The 15,075-nt window shown below is 38.4% G+C and overlaps 1 pseudogene; it reads left to right on the forward strand.

Moving 5' to 3' along the window:
- The first annotated feature begins 5,124 nt into the window (after positions 1–5,124).
- On the forward strand, positions 5,125–7,516 carry LOC102909903 (histone-lysine N-methyltransferase EZH2 pseudogene; annotated as a pseudogene).
- The last annotated feature ends 7,559 nt before the right edge of the window (positions 7,517–15,075 follow it).

Below are 15,075 nucleotides of genomic sequence, written 5' to 3' on the forward strand. Positions count from 1 at the left end.
GAACCAGAGATATGCTGGCTTAGACACTTCTGTCATCTCTGGCCTCCAGCAAGGACAATTCTGCCAACAGCCCCAAGGACACTTCTGGCTTTAGTCAAGAATCACACTGGCCATTTGTCTTGAAGGTCTTTTTACCCTAAACTGCCTAGCTAATTCCTAACTGCTGTTCTCATCAGGGATTCATTCCCACCCCATGCTTGGTTACCAGGAAATTGTGGTTCCTTATTTGGGTCTTTAGTCCCATTAATGACATAATATAAAACTCCCTCATACCCTGGGCTTCCTGGCCCTTACTCTGATTCCCTAGACTATCTCTTTACTATACAGCCGCTTGCTGACCTCCATTAGAAAGTCACGGCTTTCTCTCCTTCTCCTGATTTTACCTGGATTCTCAGTTTGTCTGTTTTTTTCTTTCTTTCTAACTTTTATAAAATTGTTCTCAAACTTCCTTCCCAGTCTTTTCTTGTTTTCGTTCTTTACTCTTTCCCTTCCTTCCTGTTGTTTTTTATTTTGAGACTGGGTCTCATTATACAGCCCTAGTTGGCCTGGAATTTTTTATGTCCTCAAACTCACAGAAATCTGCCTGCCTCTGCTTTCTCAGTGCTGGGATTAGAGACAGATGCCACCATACCTGGCTCTAAGTCTATTTTAAAATTTTCTGTTAATGGGAGTAAGCACTCATGAACTAACCTTGGTTTCCTCAATAATAATAAGCTGAAACTATTCTTCCAGGCTTGCACAAAGCTGGACTTTGTGTAAACCTACAGCTTCTCAGACAGATCTGGTTAGGGAGATGCAAACTATATTGTTAGAGGTACCAGCTTTATTCTCACTATGTGCAATATTTTTTGAAGAAGACAAGGTTTTATTTTTTATTACTTTTCATACAGTATACTTTGATCATGTTTTTCCCTCTCCTCCAAATACTCCCAGATCCTGCCCCACCTTCCTGCCTATCCAACTTCACGTTCTTTCTCAACAAAAAGTAGTAAGGCAAAAGCAAAGTGCTAAAATGAAACAAAAATACCACAAGCAAACATGGAGTTAATTTTGTATTAGCCAACTACTCCTCAGCATGGGCTCGCCTAGGAGTGTGGTTGATATACCCGGTGACATTCCATTGGAGAATAATCACTTCCTTTTTGCCAACAAGTATGAATTGCAAATAGCTTTTTAGATAGGGGTCGAACCCTGTATCAGCTTCCCCCCTCAGTCCTGGTGCCCACTGCTTGTAAAGTTGGAGCCTGGAGAGCTGTTTAGTGAATTTGAGACAGGGGATAGAAAGATTCATTGTTAACTTGGAATAACCAAAGAGCTGTTTCTAGGTCATGTGTGAACTGGCCTTAGCAATGGAGATTATTCTGGGTTTCAGACACAAACACAGTAAAATTGTCAGTGAAAACTATCCTACTGTAAACAATGGCTGACACTGGAAAACTAAAGTTTTCTTGCTGAAAGCTCAGCGCCAGTCAGACATGGCTTCTTCTTCATGGAAGAATGAGGCAGGGAAGCAGGAGGAAGTGCAGGTCAACAGAAACCTCAGTCTGGGGAATCCCAAATGCTAGGCAAGAAAGACAGGCAGCTCTGTCTCTAGAGTATGCACTTCTGGAATACACCATTCATGAAATTCAGCAGGAGACTGCTCCAAGTTATGCAATACAAGCCATTTCTAAATCTGCTTATAAAACATGTATTCCTACTTTAAGCAGAGGGCTTGAAACTGCATTAAATGGATGAGTGTGTCACTGGATATTTATGTCAAATATTCTGTGAGCATATGACAGTGTTTCACAGTATTATCAAGAATACACCAATTATTTCCAAACCTTTTCATTGTAGATCCCGCATTTTGTACATACATGACTCCAATAATATATTGGGCATGTGAATGAAAGTTCCCAAAAATAACCACATCACCAAATCATCTGTGAGGCTGATTAACTATTTGAAAATTTAATGACCTTGAGGCTGGAATATTACAGGTCCAGAACCAAATCACAATTTATCTTTAGCTAATATTAGCACCCTAAGAAGGCATTCTTTGTTCACCTCTGTGTCTGACCTAACATCCCGTGACTGACAGATGAAACTCTTTGGAATGTGTTAACAAAACTCTGTTTTCAGCAACCAAAATCATCAGATAACATCTGAGACTTATAATTGAGATTTGCCTGCTTTCCTGTAACCACCCAATGTTTTCATCCACGTTTCTGAAAAGTGCTTTGATACATGATTTTTTTTGTTCTGTTACTATTAAAATTTTTGAAATTACTACCAGTTTGGATGTAGAATTTGGGATAATCTAAATCTGTGCTCCTGACCATGGTCACTCATATTTGGCTCTACACTATACGATCTCTTATTCCTTTTGAGATGAAAATTATGGCATTGACAGGAATATTCATAAAAACAGGAAACAATGAGATGAATTTGAATATAAATGGAAACATGCAAAATTTTACTTGACATCACTATAACACATCTTGCTAACCCATTGAGACATCTATATTTCTCTCTGAATGGATGATAGTGGGTAGAACAGTATGTCAAACCCCAGTCTCACATAATTCCAAAATGTCACAGAAGTATAAACTAACTCCTTGAGCTAGTCTCATCCTTGCATGTGGACTTACATTGATTTTTGTGATAGTGACATCCATTATTTTATGAATTTAAGCTTCAAAACAGTAGTAAATGAAACACTGAGGGAATTGCAGTCAATAGCCTATTAAAATATCCCTTAAGACAGCAATATTGAAGAATTCCAGTTTATGTGAAAGCTTAGAGTTGCTGAATAACTATAAAAATGGCATACATAGTAATGAAGATATTGAAAAATATTTTTAAAAGTCTAAAGCTTGAGAAGAAAGGACAGTAAAAACAAAAGAGAAAAATTTCACTTTCAAGTTGCTTTAGCTAACATTGTGCTATAAATTTATTTTTGAAGTGTGAATTAGATTTTCAGTGCAGCCAACTTTCATTTCATGTTTATTAGATGCCTGGCATATTGGATATTATCTCTTATATTTCATTTAACCTCCTTAGCCTGGATATTTCTAACTTTTCATATCAGAAATCCTGTCCTTATAATTGGGAATATATGTTTAAGCAAATCAAATGAAGATGATGTATTTATGTAGGCTATGGGTCAGTATAACTATAGATAGTATGTTCCCTGAAAATAAAGTTTTATTGGTATACAGCTCAATTGCTTACAAAATACACCTGTGCTAAAACTATAGCGCTGAAGAGTTGGCAAAGAAACTGCTTGGCCCACAATGCCACAAACATTTATTGTTTGTTTGGTGATATGGTGCTGTGGATGGAATACACAGCCTCAGACATGACAGGCACATAGTGTAATACTGAGTTACAACCCTAGCCTTTGCCATTTTTAGCTTAAGAAAAGATCTTGCTAAGACACCCTACCTGAACTTAAACTTGAGATCCTCTTACTTTAGCACCCTGAGTTGCTGGTATATGGGTTTATCCCACTAGGACCCATCCTATCTCTGTCTTTACTTTACTAAAACTTTCAAGCAGTGAGGAGAGATTCTTTTATGGACTACTGCTACACAATAGTTTAGATAGCTCCAACCTCTGTGAAATGATTGCTAGCCACAAAGAAATACACCCTTACCTTTTATTACTGATAGTGTTGTTAACCATCCCAGCAGATTAGTTTCTTACTCTAGAATAAACCAGACTGAGGTGGTAGAAACACTGCCAGGCTATGAAATATTCATGTTTACAAAAGTTAATTATTGGATCTTTGCCACTAGACTTTTTTATTAAATCATTAATTTTGAAATTAGCATAAGATGTATTGGATTCATTATAATACTTTCTTGCATAGTTTGTTTTTGTTGATTTTAATTCTCCACCTTTGTCCCTTTCTTCCTGACCATTACCTCCTCCTATGAATCTAGGATCCACATGTGAGAGAAAGCCTGTGGTATTTGTGTTTTTGAGTCTGGATTACTTTCATTAATTTGATAAAATTAATTTCCATCCATTTTTCTATAAATGCCATGATTTCTTTTTTCTATGTGCTGCAATACAATTTCATGGTGTATATACACATTTCTTTACCCCACCATCTCTGGGTAGATATCTAGGATGATTTCAGTTTCTAGCCATTGTGAGTTATTCACCAATAAACATGGACCTATATGCACCTATGTGGCAGGACTGAGGTCAGTTCTTTTGGTGAACACTCTGGAGTGGTATAGCTTTGCCATTTGTAAGTTCTGAAAACTCATGCTTTTTCCACAATGGCTGCCTCAGTACACTCCAGTCAATAGTGACTGAGGATTTTCCCTTTCCCCACTTCTCTCCAGCATTTGACATAGGTGATGTAGAAAATCAAAATACCTTTTCTTTTTTTCTCTTTTTCTAATGCCTAAGGATTCACCTTTTGAAATTTTTATTAGGAATTCTTTGGAAACTGTCCATTAATTTCTTTAGTCTATTTATTGACTAGGAGATTTGTTCACTTCAAATATTACCTCCTGTTTTACAGAGCTGGTAAAAATTGTTCCTTTCTTAGAAGCATTCCTGACTCAATTTACTTCTGGTTTTGTTGTTGTATGTTTGTTTGTTTGTTTGGCCAGGTTTTTTTTGTATGTTTGTTTTTTAAACATTTCACCTTGTGTTTTCATCCAGTCATTAGCTATAGCTTCTAGTCTACAGTTTTACACAGAAGTCTGATCTGCCATTGACTTTAAATTTTTGGCTTTCAAATGCCTTAAAAATTAGAGTAGATGTCTATCCAGCCATCTCTGTAGGAAAATAGCTTTGATTTAAAATTCAGAATGAGAGACCTTTTCACTTTCATTTTTTGCAACTACAGTGGTCCCTTTATGTCTGAGGGGACTGATTGGAGTAGCCCTTTGGATACTGAAATCCGTGGACTCCTTCTATAAATGGAGAGATGATTGACATGGCCTGTGCCTGTCTTCTATATACGTCAGTTTTCTGTGGTATACTTACAGTAACTAGACAACACAGATGCTGTTAAATAGTGGCTGCATTGTTTGTTGTTTAGTCTTGTTTAGGGAAAGTGACGAGAAGTTTGTGCATGTTCACCATAGAGGGGCTTGTCAGGCCTGGCTGTGTGAATAATCATGGGCCAGACTGGGAAGAAATCTGAGAAGGGACCGGTTTGTTGGCGGAAGCGTGTAAAATCAGAGTACATGAGACTGAGACAGCTGAAGAGGTTCAGAAGAGCTGATGAAGTAAAGACTATGTTTAGTTCCAATCGTCAGAAAATTTTGGAAAGAACAGAAACCTTAAACCAAGAATGGAAGCAGCGAAGGATCCAGCCTGTGCACATCATGACTTCTGTGAGCTCATTGCGCGGGACTAGGGAGTGTTCAGTGACCAGTGACTTGGATTTTCCAGCACAAGTCATCCCATTAAAGACCCTGAATGCAGTTGCATCGGTGCCCATAATGTATTCTTGGTCTCCCTTACAGCAGAATTTTATGGTGGAAGATGAAACTGTTTTACACAACATTCCTTATATGGGGGACGAAGTGCTAGATCAGGATGGCACTTTCATTGAAGAACTAATAAAAAATTATGATGGAAAAGTGCATGGAGACAGAGAATGTGGATTTATAAATGATGAAATTTTTGTTGAGTTGGTAAATGCTCTTAGTCAATATAACGATGATGACGATGATGATGATGGCGATGATCCTGATGAAAGAGAAGACAAACAGAAAGACCTAGAGGACAGTCAAGATGATAAAGAAAGTTGCCCACCTCGGAAATTTCCTGCTGATAAAATTTTTGAGGCTATTTCCTCAATGTTTCCAGATAAGGGCACAGCAGAGGAACTGAAAGAAAAATATAAAGAGCTCACTGAGCAGCAGCTCCCGGGCGCTCTGCCTCCTGAATGCACCCCAAACATAGATGGACCAAATGCTAAATCTGTTCAGAGGGAGCAGAGCTTGCATTCATTTCATACGCTTTTCTGTCGGCGATGTTTTAAGTATGACTGCTTCCTACATCCCTTCCACGCAACACCCAATACCTATAAGCGGAAGAACACGGAAACAGCTCTGGACAACAAGCCTTGTGGAGCACAGTGTTACCAGCATCTGGAGGGAGCTAAGGAGTTTGCCGCTGCCCTCACTGCTGAGAGGATAAAGACACCACCCAAGCGCCCAGGGGGCCGCAGAAGAGGAAGGCTTCCAAATAACAGTAGCAGACCCAGCACCCCCACCATCAGTGTGCTGGAGTCGAAGGATACGGACAGTGACAGGGAGGCAGGGACTGAAACTGGGGGCGAGAACAACGATAAAGAAGAAGAAGAGAAAAAAGATGAAACCTCCAGCTCCTCTGAAGCGAATTCTCGGTGTCAAACACCCATAAAGATGAAGCCAAACATTGAACCTCCCGAGAACGTGGAGTGGAGTGGTGCTGAAGCCTCAATGTTCCGAGTCCTCATCGGGACTTACTACGATAATTTCTGTGCCATCGCTAGGCTGATTGGGACCAAAACATGTAGGCAGGTGTATGAGTTCAGAGTCAAAGAGTCCAGTGTCATAGCACCTGTCCCCACTGAGGATGTGGACACTCCCCCAAGAAAGAAGAAAAGGAAACACCGGTTGTGGGCGGCGCACTGCAGAAAGATACAGCTGAAAAAGGGTCAAAACCGCTTTCCTGGGTGCCGGTGCAAAGCACAGTGCAACACCAAGCAGTGCCCGTGCTACCTGGCTGTGCGCGAGTGTGACCCTGACCTCTGCCTCACATGTGGGGCTGCCGACCACTGGGACAGCAAGAACGTGTCCTGCAAGAACTGCAGTATTCAGCGGGGCTCTAAAAAGCACTTACTGCTGGCACCCTCCGATGTGGCAGGCTGGGGAATCTTCATCAAAGATCCTGTGCAGAAAAATGAATTCATCTCAGAGTACTGTGGAGAGATCATTTCTCAGGATGAAGCGGACAGAAGAGGGAAAGTGTACGACAAGTACATGTGCAGCTTCCTGTTCAACTTGAACAACGATTTTGTGGTGGATGCAACCCGCAAGGGCAACAAAATTCGTTTTGCTAATCATTCAGTAAATCCAAACTGCTATGCAAAAGTTATGATGGTTAATGGTGACCACAGGATAGGGATCTTTGCTAAGAGAGCCATCCAGACTGGTGAAGAGCTGTTTTTTGATTACAGATACAGCCAGGCTGATGCCCTGAAGTATGTGGGCATCGAAAGAGAAATGGAAATCCCTTGACATCTGCTACCTCTTCCCCTCCTCTCTGAAACAGCTGCCTTAGCTTCAGGAACCTTGAGTACTGTGGGCAATTTAGAAAAAGAAAATGCAGTTTGAAATTCTGAATTTGCAAAGTACTGTAACAGTAATTTATAGTAATGAGTTTAAAAATCAACTTTTTATTGCCTTCTCACCAGCTGCAAAGTGTTTTGTACCAGTGAATTTTTGCAATAATGCAGTATGGTACATTTTTCAACTTTGAATAAAGAATACTTGAACTTGTAAAAAAAAAAAAAAAAAAAAAAAAAAAAAAAAATTCAGAATGAGAAAATAGGACAATCTAGAGGAGCAGAATTTAGGAACCAGTAGTTCAAATAAAGCATTTTGGGATGACATAGAGCAACGCCCTTTTTAGGGGAAATTCATGACAGAGACTAAAATTGCAGGCCCCCCTTGGTTCAGTACTGTTCTTCCCAGCCAAGAAAGCACATGGTTTAATTACTTGTTGGTAATGGAACCCTAGTAGAATAAATTGAACATCTATAGCCACCAAAGCTCTCCTCCATATTTATTCTATCACAAATAGTGATATTGAAAGAAGGCCCTGCAACAAAACGGCTGCTCAGGATATAGTCCCTCAACAAATACAAGTACTTCAGCATCGGTCTGTGTGAGAACAGTTGAGCAGGTTTCCCTGCAGCCATTGCTACCAAACAATAGCATCATATAAATATGAAATGTAAATATAGAAATACCAATAAAATATTCTAGATTTCAATTAATGTTATTCTAGTCAAGTTTAATTCCAGATTGTTTTTATTTCACTATATTCTGTAGATGATCAGTCAAGTATACTTTCCTTCAAATATAAATTTATGTTTACCATAATATTAATATTAACCCAGCAAAGTATTATTAATATGCAATAAAAAATGGTCTTGAGCTGGGCATGTTGACATATCATAGCTGAAATTATAGCACTGAGGAGGTAGAGGAGTAAGTTTATGAGTTTGAGGCCATTGTAGGCTACATATTGAGACTTTGTCTGGAATGAAGAAAAGCAGGGTAAAATCTAAAATGTAACAAATACTACCAACACTACAACCATAAACAACAGCAAATTGTCCTAAAATAAATAGCAGCCTACATAAAAATACTTTTTTTGCTTGTTTGTTGGAGGTAGGGATCTTACCTGCATCACAGGTTGGCATCAATGTCCTGTTTAAAGGTGAATCCTCAGGAGGTTCCCCTATCCATGTTAGAATGCCTGTTAGTGTTATCCTTGACTAAGTCTTGTTTTGCCAGTCACATTGTTCAGGTATCATGGGTAAAGCTCCCCTGCCCTTTCTAGGACCTACAATCTCCCATCAGATTTGCTGGTTCTAGTTCTCTGGCCCTTACAGTCATTCTGCCCCCTATCATTTAATGTTAACTGAGCCTTATATTCAAGAGCTATTTTATAGATTAATTCATTGATGCTGCACACTCCGTAATCAGTTGTTCTCTGTATTTTGATCAGTTGTGAGATTCTGAATGGTCCCCATGCTATTTGTCAGACCTAAAATCATGTACAAGTAACAATAATTGTAATGAGCAAAGTGTATTTAATATATTTGTGTATATATAGATCTTTAGCAATAACAATTAAAGAAAAAGAGTGTTCCTTGTATTGATATGGACCAGTTTTGGCCTGAAGCATATGCTGTCTGTTGTAAGAATAAGTTAGTTTAGTATTTATGTTTGCCTGGTGAGTGTATTTCCATTCTTTCATTCTCAATTTTTGCATGTATTTTTTAGTCAAGTGTGCTTTCTGGAGACAAAGATAGCTGGTAACTTTGTATCCCTCTTTATTGAGAATAGATTCTTTTCTTATACAATATATCTGGGAGTTTCTCCTCCCTTTACTCCATCCTATTCCTCTCCATTTCCCCTCCCATCTGTACACACTCTCTTTCTGTCTCATTAGAAAGATCAGACTTCTAAGAAATAACAACAAAACATGAGAAAATGAAACATAATAAGGTAAAAAAAATCACAATGAAGTTGGACAGGAGTCCCATAAAAATACTAAACTTAAATGAAATGTGTATATATATATATACATTGCTAATTCAGTCTCTGTGAGTTCATATGAGCTTTTATCAGTTGATTTAGTGGGCCTTGTTCTCCTGGTATCCTTCATCCCCTCTGGCTCTTACATTCTTTTGACTTCCTCTTCCCAGGGTTTCCTTGAACTCTGATGGGAGAGATTTGATGGAGATATCCCATTTAGAGCTGTGTGTTACAAGGTCTTTCTGCACAATGTCTAGCTGAGGGTTTCTGTATTTGTTTCCATTTGCTTCAGGCAGAAACTTCTCTGATGATGGCTGAATAAGGCACTTATTTATGATTTTGGCAGAATATCATTAGAAGTCATTTTATTGTTACTTTTTTGTTTTAAAGACCAGTGTATTTGGTTTTACTGTAGTTCTCTGGGCTCTCTAATTTATAGTTCTTAGAAAGCCAAGCAGTATATGGCTTCTGTCTCATGGAGTGAGCTTTAAGTCAAATCAGCCATTGGTTGGTTGCCACGGACTGGCCCACCGGGAGTACCACGACCGTAGGAGAATCAGGGCTTGGGTAGTCAGGAAGGCAAGGATTCAGCGACTGACAGACAAACACACTCAAAAGTGGTTTGAATCTGCTGTTATTTTACTTCTGCAAATCAGTAGTTTATATACAGAAAAGAAAACTATCAAGTCATACAGGGAACAACAAGAGCTTGGCAATAATCCACCCTTAAAATCTATTCTATTTATTCCTTCCAGGGAGATCCATATGTCATTCCTTGTCCCTTCCTGTATACCTGACATCTCTGGGATTATGGATTGTAGTTTTGTCATAATTTGTCTAATGGCTAATATTCATATATGAGTATTATATATCATATTTATTTTTCTGGGTCTGAGTTCCCTCACTCAGGATGATTTTTTTCTAGTTGCATCCATTTGCCTGCAAATTTTATGATGCTTTTTTAAACAGCTGAGTAATATTCAATTGTGTTAATCACCACGTTTTCTTTATCCATTCTTCTGTTGAAGAACATCTAGGTTGTTTCCAGTTTCTGTCTTTTATTTATAGAGCAACAATGAACATGGTTGGACAAATGTCTTTATGGTAGAATGAAGTGTCCATTAGGTAAATGCCCAAGAATGGTATACCTGGATCTTGAGGTAGATCAATCCTTACCTTTCTGAAGAGCTTCCATACTTATTTCCATAGTGGCTATACAAGTTTTCATTCTCACCAGCAAGGGAAGAGTGTTACCCTTATCCCACATCCTTGCAAGCATGAGCTGTCACTTGTATTATTGATCCTAGCCTTCTGAGAGGTATAAAATGGAATCTCAAAGGAGAATTCAATATGTTACTATGCATCATTTAATTGATGAGTTCATGGCATTTTCATTTAAGTGTATTTTTGGAAAAAGTTGGCCATATTCTATTATTTGTCTTTTGTTTTCTGGTTGGTTGCATTATTATTTTTTCTTTTCTTCCTATTCTGTCAATATCAGATATGTTTCTGGGCTTCTGTTTTCTATGCTATGAATGAATTCCCACTCCTCTCTGTTCATCTGTTCATGAACTATATTATTTTCTGTGTTCTTGTGGATGATAGTGACTTTCTTCTCTCTCCACATAGTGTCTTCTATACTGATGGTTTGGTTAATGTTCGTCTTGAAATATTATTTCACCATTTTTAAGAAGTGACTTTACTGAGTACAGTAATCTTACTTGGCATTTTTTTCAAGGCTCAGAACATATTATGCTTCCCTAGCTTTGTTTTGCTTGAAACATTCTGATGTTTCTGCTTTTGCATATGTGTTGGTATATTTCTGTTGTGGCTTTTAATATTATTTCTTTGCTTTTGTAGAGGAAGATGTGCATTTAATTTGTGTCTCTGGTAAGTTTCAGACAGTGATACTAGAATAGCGGTTGGGGGTAAAGTGGCTTACAGTTGCTTTTAGAGCTCAGGGCATTGATATTAGTGAAACTGGGAGACAACAGGGACGGGATCAAAGAGAGGCAAATAATAAGAAGAACATATGGCTTAAATAAATGAGAAATAGCAGGGAATATTCCAAATCAGGTGAAGAGAAAGGGCAACTTGCTAGCCTTGTCTGAGGAAATAATAGTTAAAGCACAACTGAGCAGTTAAAGTACAAAAATATAAATATTACAAATGAATAATAACAGAAAATAGAGCACATTTTCTCCCAGCCAGTACTTCTTTGTTATTGTGGTGATAGTTTCTTTCTTCCTTTGATTCTCATTTGTATCAGTTTTCACAGGTGCAGAGGAGGGTTCCTTTACAGTCAAACCAGTTAAGTCAGACTGACCTGGGTAAGGATGATAACTGTGACCAACATCCCTTTTCTGCCATAAATCCTTCATCTGACGTGGTATACCAAAGAATATCAACCCCGTGTCTGAGGTTTGGGGATATTTCTACTTTCAGGGCTTTGTGTGACTGAAGAACTAAGGAGCCGTGGGTCAGCTAACCTGTTTTTACTCTGATTGCACTCATCAAAATACTGGGCAAAGTCTTATAGCTCTCTCTTTGTTCTTCCAAGCAGTGGTAGAGGAGAGAGGTTTTCTTCTCAGTGAGTACCTGTTAGTCTCTTCTTTAGGCTTTGCGCCACACATCTGCTTCTGTTTTCACTATATCCCAACACACTTCCCTTTCTGCATGCTGCATAAAGCCTGTGTGTATGTATGTATGTGTATGTGTGTGTGTGTGTGTGTGTGTGTGTGTGTGTGTGTGTGTGTATATGAGTGTGTGTGCGTGTGTGTCCTGACAGCTCTCATCTAGTTTCCACCCATGAAAACACTTTCCTACTTCCCTGTTAACTGAGTCTGATTTTGTCTCAGCAGAAGCAGTACGCTGTAGCTGGGCACTGCTGACTTGGAGAAATATCCACTTAGGCAGTTGATATTATCTTCAATTCTCAAAGGACTGGAATTAGAATCTGTCGTTTCTGTCTGAATGTTTTCACTTGATTGTATAGACATCACCTCAATCCCTCATCATACCTGAAGCTCTAGATGTCAGATTCAGAATCCAACATTTCTATTGTATTGAATTTTAGTCCAATTTCCATATGTTCTTATTTTATTTTTCTATATTTTGAGTAGTCTATAATTTATAGTTTTAAATTTTTTTTGTAACCTAGTTTCCTTTCCATAGGTGTTTCTTGTTCTTTCTTTTCTTTTTTTAAACATTTTTTCACTACTTTAATATTTGTTAACTATTAATTTTAATTTTTTTCTTATATGGACAAGTTAGTTTAAAAAATGTTTTAAAACTCTTAGGTAATAGGATTTGTTTTGTTTACATTGATATTATTGAATGCTGTTTTTATATTGTGGGGAAAATGTGGCTTTTTATTTCATACTCCTTGTAGCTTTTTTTCTTTGTACACTAATTGTTTTGATTACATCACGAAACAGTCTACAGCCATTTACAAGTTTGATTTATAGTCACAATGTAAAAGCTACTTACATCATTCAGGTCCTCTATGTTTGTATTTAGTTATTATTAACTAAGAAGTTACAAGAACTATATTTTATAGTCACATTTCTGTCAAGTTAGTCAGAAATGTGTAATAAATTTTGCAATAAATTGTGCTGTATTATCTGGAGCATTAAAATTGTCAATGTTTTGTTTTATTGTACATTATCCACATCATGAATACAAATGTATGATCTTTGAACAAATAATACCTTTGTAATTTTCACTTGCAATTTATTTTTCTCCAAATTTTTTTATGTTTGTAGCTTAAAAATAAACCTTGAGTATGGGGAAATCACTTAGTTAATAAGAGTACTTTCTTTGTAAATATGAGGTTCTGAGTTTGCATAGCCAGCCTCCACATAAAAAGTCAGGTGTGGTTGTAAGGGGCTGTAACCCCAACATTGGTTGGGGGCCAGATGTGAGAGAGGGCAGAGACAGGTGGATCCTGGTAGCTCATTAGTCAACCATCCTAGCCAAAATGGCTCTTCAGGCTCACTAAAAGGCATTATCATAATGCAATGAAGCAGAGAATTACCGAGGGAGATGCCCGATGTCCACCTATGGCCTGTACATACATGTATAGAGGAATGCACACTCATGTGCATGTAATACACACACACACACACACACACACACACACACACACACACACACACACACACTACAATTATTCAGTAGCTCCTTCAGCTGTCTTCCCTAGCTCTCCTTCTTAATCCCTAAAATCAATATTTTCCTGTGTATTGTTATTCTGACACTGCCTCCTTCCCTCTCCTCCTTCCTTTGTTCTTAACTTTACAAACTGTTTTCTGTATCACTTCATATATAGCTCACCTCTGTCCTGAAAAAGCAACACAACAATGACTTAAAACTGCTCAGTGTTTTCTGTCACTCTCCTTTGTATGTGAGTGCTGGGAAGAAAGGATGTAGAGGATTGATTGTCTGGTGACTTTCCAGCATTTTCAGGAAATCTTTATTTGCTCTCTTCTGGTCACTTCTTAGGACTGCTCTGCTGGAGCCCTTCTAATGTATATCCAAGCTGCAGTGTACATGAGGGATCGGCACAGAAGAGAGTCTTTTTCCAGATGAGCTATCACTCTGATATCATTTGTATTGTAGTCCAGCACTTTGAAGTTTTCACCTATGTCTTCTTAACTTCTTAACTATAATTTGTTACCTGGCAACTACCAGTTATAAAGACATCTGGGAAATCTTAGTCTTATTATCTCAGTTAAAAATGAAGAGTTTGATCTTGTTGACAAAGGGAAGAGTGTTTGAAGCAGGTGGCTAGGAGCTCTGTGAGATAATATAAGCCCTTTTCATTTCCTCCTGTATCTTAGTTAGAGTTTCTATTGCTGTGAAGAGACACCATGACCATAGCAACTCTTTTTTTTTTCTGAGACAGGGTTTCCCTGTGTAGTTTTGGTGCCTGTCCTGGAACTCACTCTGTGCCCAGGCTAGCCTCGAACTCACAGAAATCTGCCTAGTTCTGCCTCCTAAGTGCTGGGATTGAAGGTGTGCACCACCACCGCCCGGTCAACACAGCAACTCTTAATAAGGAAAACATTGAATTGTAGCTGGCTCACAGTTTCAGATATTTAACCCATCTCATTGTCATGGCAGGAATCATGACTGTGCACAGGCAGACATGGTGCTGGAGAAGGATACACAATACCACATCTGGATTTGCAGGAAGAGAGAAGTGAACAGGAAGAGAGAGTGAGTCACTGGGCTTGGTTTGAGCTTCTGAAACCTGAAAGCCTACACTCAGTGACACATTTCCTCCAGTAAGCACACACCTACTAAAACAAGGTCACACTTCCAATAATGGCAATCCCTATGAGTCTATGGGGGCCGTTTTCATTCAAACCATTACACCCTGCCTTTGGCACAAACTCACACTTACAATTGCTTAAAGAACCAATTGTCAATACATATTTCAAACACATACTGGTAAAGCTTATATCTGATTGGGCTGGCATACTGGCCACCTTCTTTTCTTGTGTACATCATTTTGGTTCTCCAGCTGTGACTGTGAAACTATGTCACACCCTTCTCATCTCCCTGTCTGTGGACTGAAGGCAGGAAAGTTTGTTCCCCCAATTTCCTTGATGCCAACTATACCCACAGGACACAGTTCTAGAAGAAACAATGACAAACTGTGTTTGTCATTATTTGGTTGAATCTTCTAATGCCAGTTTTTGTTTGTTTGTTTTCACCAACTGGTGTACTTGGATTTGATAATAGCCTTTAATTTTTTTCACTCCATTACTGTTGCATTTGATCATTACGAATTCCATCTAAT

This window comes from Peromyscus maniculatus, chromosome 9 (genome assembly GCF_049852395.1).
Source record: "Peromyscus maniculatus bairdii isolate BWxNUB_F1_BW_parent chromosome 9, HU_Pman_BW_mat_3.1, whole genome shotgun sequence".
Classification (NCBI taxonomy): Eukaryota; Metazoa; Chordata; class Mammalia; order Rodentia; family Cricetidae; genus Peromyscus; species Peromyscus maniculatus.